Raw genomic sequence first — 9,098 nt, 5'->3', positions numbered from 1 at the left:
CACCTCCCAGCCATGGGAAGGAGCAGAGTGACCCACATGGACCAGCCTAGACGAGCTACCTGGTGATGGAGCCCAGGCAAGAGCACACCTCCAGTAGTGCATGTACCCTGGGAACCCTGCTACTCATGTCTGCAGGGCCTTGGTGTCTTCATCCAGACAAGCCTCCTCAGGCTCACCTCCAGTGATGTCCCACATGGCAAGACCATGCAAGGGAGCCCTGTGCATCTCCACCCCTCCACCCCCTGAAGACCCCTACCCACAGCGGGTTCATCTAGCAAATGTGGGACAAGCACCCACCACTGATCTGCTGGCATCACGGATTAGGAGTGATGAACAACTGGAGCCCAGTGCCCTGAGGGCTCTGAGAGCCCCCACAGGGGACAGAGACACCCCCAATACCTGCAGGTACCCATGCTGGTCAGTGGAGGAACATAGGTTGAAGGTTGATACTTCTATTACTAAGTTTACAACTTTGGGTAAAGGAATGCTCCCTTTCAGACCTCAGTTTTCTCATCTGTAAAGCAGGAATAACAATGGTTCCTACCTGGCACAGTGCACATGAGAATGGAAATATAAGCACATGTCTGAAGCACTTAGCCCAATGCAAAGTTTTGATCCTCCTTCCTCTCTCCATAAGGGAACAGAGGTCACACAAGTTCATGTGAGGATGCATGGCACCACCTGCCCTTAAAGAGAGGGAGTGGTCCAGCTTAGGACCCACCCTCTGCTGTTGGACCCCTGTGCCCCTCCTTCCCAAATGGGACAAAGCAAGACAATAGGAGCTACTTCTTAAACATCTGAAATCCATCACTCTGCTGTATCCTTCTTGATATTCCTCAAACGCAAGCTTGTTCCCACCTCAGGGCCTTTGCACTGGCTGTTCCCACCTGGAATGCTCTTCCCTAGATGTTCCCATGGCTGGCTCCCTGTCATTTAGCTCAAATGTCACCCCCTCAGTGAGGCCTTCTGCTCACGTTCTTTTCTACATCACCCAATTTTATTTTTTTCATAGCATTTAGCCCAGAAATTATATCATCCAGAATATACAGTTGACCCTTGAATAACTAGGGGTTAGGGATCCCAACCCTCTGTGCAATGGAAAATCCACATATAACTTTACAGTTCACCCACCCTCTGTAACCATGGTTCCGCATCTGCAGATTCAACAAACCAGGGATCCTGTAGTACTGTAGTACTATTTATTGAAAAAAATCACATGTAAGTGGATCCTATACAGCTCAAGCTGGTGTTATTCAAGGGTTAACTGTACTATGCATGTCAGTATCCCCAAAGGCCCTACAGAATCCACTCAGTCACATGGAAACCACCTGTAATCCTCACCACAGCATCCTTAAAATAAATAGGTTTTGAGACTTCCAGGAAGGTGTCCAAGGCCACACAGCAAGAACTAGTGAGACAGGGTGGGACCTGGCACCTTTTGCTGCAGTGCTTACAACTGGACAAACAACTCCTGGAGCAACAGAATACAAGAAACTATAAGGGACTAAAAATAACTACGCACCTGCAACTAGGGCAAATTATGAACAAGATACAAAAAGACCAAAAACCCAACTGCCACTTCTGAAGTGTTGGGAGCAAAAGGAGTGCACTTCTCACGATTCCTGCCCACGACACCACCAAGAGAGTGGGCAGACCACCTAAGCCACCCCTACCGCCTGAACCATGGATCTGACCCTACCCTCACCCCATTTAAAGGACCAACTCACCCCCCACCCCCGCTTCAGGGAGCAAGCAAGGCAACCTGTTGTTTGTTTCTGCTCCCTTGTGCTGCAGCATGAGTCCCAATAAAGCCTTGCCTGAATTTCTCGTCTGCCCTCTTATCAATTTCTGTTCACTGAAGAGTCCAAGAATCTGGGTCGGTAACGTACTTGGTGGCAACTCCACCAGACACCTATGGGGACTTCTGCCCCCTCCCTGGGAGAGAATCCAGGCACCTCTGGAACCAACAAACGCAGTTTCCCCGTAGGTGACAAGCTGCCGCCTGAACCTCGTTTCAGCATAATCACGTTTGGTAAGTCTGCCTTCCTGGCCCCTGAGAGTCTCAGTACCATCATTCAGGCAACGCTTTCCCCCTCTGGTTTTCCCTTTCCCTCTCCTGATAGCTCTCTACTTCCCCTTTCTCTGTCCTCTTGTTCCAAGAGAGTGGACATCGGGCAGCTACAGCAGCACTCCTCTCAGCTTGTGAGACCATGCTCCCTCTGGCCAACAACGACTCACCTTGATGGATGACAAACAGAGGTGGGAGAGGCTCGCCTCAAGCAGTGCAGATCTTGGTCCAGCAGGCTCTCCCGGACAGGAGATTTCTGAGAGTGACAGAGGTTCAACCCTCATATCCTGTAGTTTTTGCAAGTCCAATCATCACAATATCCTCACCTTTATTTTCCTGCCACCAGGAGAAGTCCCATCAGGAACGGGCCAAGGCAGATTTCTATAAAAACCTGTGGGTGCAAATCCTACCTGTGGGTTAGAGTCCTACGTATGATGTACAAAGTGTACGCATGCATAGAAGTCCCACCTGTCGATCAGAATCCCACAGAGACGTACATATGGTTGTTTCCCAGGATTAATCACCCCAGTGGGCAGTGGACAGGGTGCTGCCTCCTTCACTGGCCCTTTCTGAAGGTGCGCAGACTGGTGCCTACATAGACACCTGCTGGGGGCAGGTTGAAACGGCAATCTCTCTCTTTCTGTCTTTTCTATCCCTCCTCCCTTTACCTCTCCCTTGATTCTTACACCTACACTCCTGTTCCTTTCATCCTGGGGACTCCTCCTTTGTGTCACGAACTCTGGGGAGGAAATTCTGTGACCCCCTTGGTTGTAACTCTAGGCCTCAGCTCCATCTGGCCCCCGGGATCTCCAGTTGTTAGCCCCAAATTTATATGTAAACATGAAAAACACCCAGGGAATCCTCAAAGACTATCCTCGGGGTTGCATTCTTAAAAAGTGGGGACAATTTAAATTAGGCGGTTTAAAAAGGAATAAGCTGCTTTTCTCTTTCAACACAGCCTGGCCCCAATATGCCTTGGGCGACCAGGCGAAGTGGCCACAGAATGAATCCCTTAACTTTAACACCATTTTACAACTGGACCTGTTTTGTAAACAGTCCCCAAAATGGGAGAAGTCCCATAAGCACAGGCCATTATAAAACTCTGTCAAAACTCTGCTCTGAGGGATTCCTGTCGTATGTGTTTAGCCTCTATTTCTGTGTCTCTCCCAGAAGGTTTGGAGCCAGACCCCTCTTTCAACCACCACTAGCCATCAGCACACCGAGCCATCTTTTCGGTCTCCCATTTCTTCCCCTTCCCTGTCTTCAGGCCCGGACCCCCACCTTACCCCGTCAAATCAGAAACCCCCAAATCAGAACCCAGGTGCTTTCCCCAGTGGGGCTCCAATCAGGCTCAAAGGTAGCCCCCACTTTTGCCCCACCAGGCTTTTACAACATCTGGGAAGTAACTGATGAGAATGGAGAATTGCTAGAGTGCAGCATGTCCCCTTCTCACTGCCGGACCTAGAAATCTGTAAGGAGCGATCTGGCAGGTTCTCAGAGAACCCTGAAAAGCATAGGGACAAATTTATCAGGCTGGGATTAACATTCTCCCTGACCTGGTAGGATATCATAGTTATTCTGGCCCACTGCTGTACCCTGAATGACATGGAGCATATACTGAAAAAGGACAAAAAACACACAGATGGCCTTCTGACCACCAATCTGCACCACCAAATTTATCAAGTGAGTGGTAACACAATCCAAGATCATGAGCCACACTGGGACTATGAGGATCATGTAGGCCAGGCTAAGATGAAACATGTTACTTGTGTATCAGAAGGAATGAAAAGGTATACGGTGAAACCTGTAAATCATGAAGTCCAAGAAGTTACACAAAAACAAGATAAAAACCCAGCACTCTTCCTGAGCTGGAAGGCAGAGGCATTCAGGAAGTAAACCAATGCAGACCCTGAGTTTGCAGAAGGGAAATCACTATTTACCATGCATTTTATCACCCCCTCAGCTCCTGATAGCAGGAGAAAACTGCAAAAGCTTGAGGCTGGGTCCCAAACAAAAGACACAAAATAGCCAAAGCAATCCTGAGATAGAAAAACGGGAGCTGGAGGAATCAGACTCCCTAACTTCACATTATGCTACAAAGCTACAGTAATCAAAACAGGATGGTATGGCACAAAAACAAAAATACAGATCAATGGAACAGTATAGAAACCCCAGAAATAAACCCACCCTAAAACGGTTACTTAAACTACGACAAGGAGGCAAGAATATAAAATGGAAAAAGACACTCTCTTCAATGACTGGTGGTAGAAAGCTACATGTAAAAGAATGAAATTACAACATTCTCTAACACCATATATAAAAATAAAATCAAAATGAATTAAAGACCTAAGTGTAAGGTCAAATACTCTAACACACTTAGAGGAAAACATAAACACAACACTGTTTGACATAAATAGCAAAAATATTTTTTGGATCCACATCTTAAGAAATGAAAGTAAAGACAAAAATATGGGACATAATTAAAATTCAATGGTTCAGCACAGAAGAAGCCATAAACAAAAAAAGAAAACCGTCAAAATGCTGGAAAGTATCAACATGTCCAAATGAAGCAACCCACAAGGGATTCACCTCCAAAATACAGAAACAGCTCAGGAAGCTCTATATAAAAACACCAACAAAACAAAAAATAAGCTGAAGAATTAACTAGACAATTCTCCAAAGAAAATGTACAGATGGCAAAAAAACACATGAAAAAATGCTCAACATCACCAATTATTAGAGAAATACAAATCAAAATTACAACGAGGTAAGACCTCAACCAGTAAGAACGGCCATCAGCAAAAAGTCTCAAAACACTAAATGCTGGACAGGGCGTGGAGAAAACGCAACCCTCCCGCACTACTGGAGGGAATATACATTGGTACAACAACCGGGGAGAACAGTGCGGAAGTTCCTGCAAAAAGGAAAAAGACAGCTACCATCTGATCCCCCAATCCCACTTCTGGGCAAACACCCAGAGAAAACCATAGTTCAAACACCTACACGCACCCCAACCTGCATGACAGCACTCTATACAACAACCGAGACACCGAAGCAGGCAAAATGTCCCCCGACAGATGACTGGATACAGAAGATGGGGTATATATCTACGATGGAATACTACTCAGCCATACAAAAGACGGAAATACTGCCATTTGCAGCAACACGGAAGGACCTCGAGATGATCTAACTAAGTGAAGTAAATCAGGTGGAGGTCGATAAATAGCATGGGATATGACTTACATGTGGAATCTAAAAACTGATACAAATCAACTGATTCACAAAACAGCGACAGACTCAGAGACTTAGAAAACAAACTTATGCTTACCAAAGGGGAAAGATGGGGGAGAGGGATACATTAGGAGGTTGGCATTAACATGTATACATGAACATATACACAATACACACTCCACAAAGACCTACTCTACAACACAGGGGACTCTGTTCAACACTTTGTCACAACCTATATAAGAAAAGGATCCTAAAAAAATAGACATATGCATATGTACGACTAAATCACAACGCTTTACACCTGCAAGAGACACAACATGGTCCATCAAGTTGCTTGACGATGAAAGAAAAATGCAGTTAAAGAAAAAGAAGGAAAGAAAATACAAGACGTGTACTCGATTTTTGGCAGCCTCGGGGACCTGGGCTGGTGTCACATCCCTGGAGCCTCAGCAGGCTGTGTCTCAAGGCTGGTTGTCGTGGGGCTGAGGGGACTGGGGAGGATGTGCCAGCAAATGAGTCCCCCTGGGACCTGCAGTGTCTGGTCCACTCGAAATGGAACCACAATCTCCAGATCCAGGCAGGCCCTCCTATAGCTCAACCAAGCCTAGTGCACCCAAAGGAGGGTGGATCCTCTGGGCTGCAAGAGCTTTGAAACGTCACCTGATCTCCACATCTCCTGCTGCTGGGGTTCCCACCTCCAGCCTCCTGCCTTCGTGTCGTACCAACTACAGTACCCTCGGCACCCTCCCTCAGTGTAGCACTTTGGCAAGGGTTGCGACTTGTGTGGGGGTGAAGGGTAACAGGCAGAAAGGAAGGAGCCACAAGCCCTTGGGTGCTGGTTCTGGCACGTGCCCCTCCAAGTTACAACCCGGGAACACCGCTTTCTTTCGCTAAGGCTCTGGTTGCCAGAGGGACCAGAGATAGGCACGAAGAAGCCTGCCGCCTTGTGGACGATTCCTGGAACAACAACTTGGAAACCGGTGTTTCTGGGCACTACCATTCACAAGGCCTGCAGGGCTTTAAAAAAATAACACCTGCGCTCAAGAAATGTCCTAGGATACGTAATTGAAAAGACTTCAGAACAGGCCGGATTTGTCAGAAGACAATTTCAAGAGGTACATTTCACTCACACGGTTTGGAAAGAAGAAAAAAAAAACATGAAAAGATGCTGAAGATCACCAATTCCTTGAGAATTGCAAATCAAAGGAGCAACGAGGTATCATCTGAAACCAGTCAGAATGCCCATCATGAAAATGTCTCCAAACAATAAATTCCAGAGAGGGCATGGAGAAATCAAACCCTCCTCCACTGCAGGGGGGAATGTAACTGGTACAGCCACTGGGGAGTACACTTGGGAGGTTCCTTCGAAAATGAAACATAGAACTACCATCTGATCCCCAATCACACTTCTGGGCAAACACCCAGAGGAAACCATAGCTCAAAAACCTACACGCAGGGCTTCCCTGGTGGCACAGTGGTCGCGAGTCTGCCTGCTAATGCAGGGGACACGGGTTTGGGCCCTGGTGTGGGAAGATCCCGCATGCCGCGGAGCGGTTGGGCCCGTGAGCCACAACTGCAGAGCCTGCGCGTTTGGAGCCTGTGCCCCGCAACGGGAGGGCCCGCGATAGTGAGAGGCCCGCGCACCGCGATGAAGAGTGGCCCCCGCTTGCCGCAACTAGAAAAAACCCACGCACGAAACGAAGACCCAACACAGCTAAAAATAAATAAATAAATAGAGTAGCTATTAATTTAAAAATAAAAAAAAACCTACACACACCCCAACGTGCATGACAGCACTATATACAACAACCGACACACCGAAGCAGGCAAAATTTCCCCCGACAGATGACTGGATACAGAAGATGCGGTACATACCTACGATGGAATACTACTCAGCCATACAAAAGACGGAAATACTGCCATTTGCAGCAACACGGAAGGACCTCGAGATGATCTAACTAAGTGAAGTAAACCAGGTGGAGGTCGATAAATAGCATGGGATATGACTTACATGTGGAATCTAAAAACTGATACAAATCAACTGATTCACAAAACAGCGACAGACTCAGAGACTTAGAAAACAAACTTATGCTTACCAAAGGGGAAAGATGGGGGAGAGGGATACATTAGGAGGTTGGCATTAACATGTATACATGAACATATATAAAATACATACTCCACAAAGACCTACTGTACAACACAGGGGACTTTGTTCAACACTTTGTCACAACCTATATAAGAAAAGGATCCTAAAAAAATAGACATATGCATGTGTACGACTAAATCACAACGCTTTACACCTGCAAGAGACACAACATGGTCCATCAAGTTGCTTGACAATGAAAGAAAAATGCAGTTAAAGAAAAAGAAGGAAAGAAAATACAAGACGTGTACTCGATTTTTGGCAGCCTCGGGGACCTGGGCTGGTGTCACATCCCTGGAGCCTCAGCAGGCTGTGTCTCAAGGCTGGTTGTCGTGGGGCTGAGGGGACTGGGGAGGATGTGCCAGCAAATGAGTCCCCCTGGGACCTGCAGTGTCTGGTCCACTCGAAATGGGACCACAATCTCCAGATCCAGGCAGGCCCTCCTATAGCTCAACCAAGCCTAGTGCACCCAATGGAGGGTGGATCCTCTGGGCTGCAAGAGCTTTGAAACGTCACCTGATCTCCACATCTCCTGCTGCTGGGGTTCCCACCTCCAGCCTCCTGCCTTCGTGTCGTACCAACTACAGTACCCTCGGCACCCTCCCTCAGTGTAGCACTTTGGCAAGGCTTGCGACTTGTGTGGGGGTGAAGGGTAACAGGCAGAAAGGAAGGAGACACAAGCCCTTGGGTACTGGTTCGGGCACGTGCCCCTCCAAGTTACAACCCGGGAACACCGCTTTCTTTCGCTAAGGCTCTGGTTGCCAGAGGGACCAGAGATAGGCACGAAGAAGCCTGCCGCCTTGTGGACGATTCCTGGAACGACAACTTGGAAACCGGTGTTTCTGGGCACTACCATTCACAAGGCCTGCAGGGCTTTAAAAAAAATAACACCTGCGCTCCAGAAATGTCCTAGGATACGTAATTGAAAAGACATCAGAACAGGCCGGATTTTTCAGAAGACAATTTCAAGAGGTACATTTCACTCACACTGTTGGGAAAGAAGAAAAAAAAAAAAACATGAAAAGATGCTGAAGATCACCAATTACTTGAGAACTGCAAATCAAAAGAGCAACGAGGGATCATCTGACACCAGTCAGAATGGCCATCATGAAAATGTCTCCAAACAATAAATTCCAGAGAGGGCATGGAGAAATCAAACCCTCCTCCACTGCTAGGGGGAATGTAACTGGTACAGCCAGTGGGAAGTACACTTGGGAGGTTCCTTCGAAAACAAAACGTAGAACTACCATCTGATCCCTAATCATACTTCTGGGCAAACACCCAGAGAAAACCATAGTTCAAACACCTACACGCACCCCAACCTGCATAACAGCACTCTATAAAACAATCGAGACACCGAAGCAGGCAAAATGTCCCCCGACAGAATACTGGATACAGAAGATGTGGTACATATCTACGATGGAATACTACTCAGCCATACAAATGACGGAAATACTGCCATTTGCAGCAACACGGAAGGACCTCGAGATGATCTAACTAAGTGAATTAAATCAGATGGAGGTCGATAAATAGCATGGGATATGACTTACATGTGGAATCTAAAAACTGATACAAATCAACTGATTCACAAAACAGCGACAGACTCAGAGACTTAGAAAACAAACTTATGCTTACCAAAGGGGAAACATGGGGGAG

Source organism: Balaenoptera ricei, chromosome 11 (assembly GCF_028023285.1).
Source record: "Balaenoptera ricei isolate mBalRic1 chromosome 11, mBalRic1.hap2, whole genome shotgun sequence".
In the NCBI taxonomy this organism is placed as follows: domain Eukaryota; kingdom Metazoa; phylum Chordata; class Mammalia; order Artiodactyla; family Balaenopteridae; genus Balaenoptera; species Balaenoptera ricei.
Note: the sequence above shows the minus strand (reverse complement) of the source record.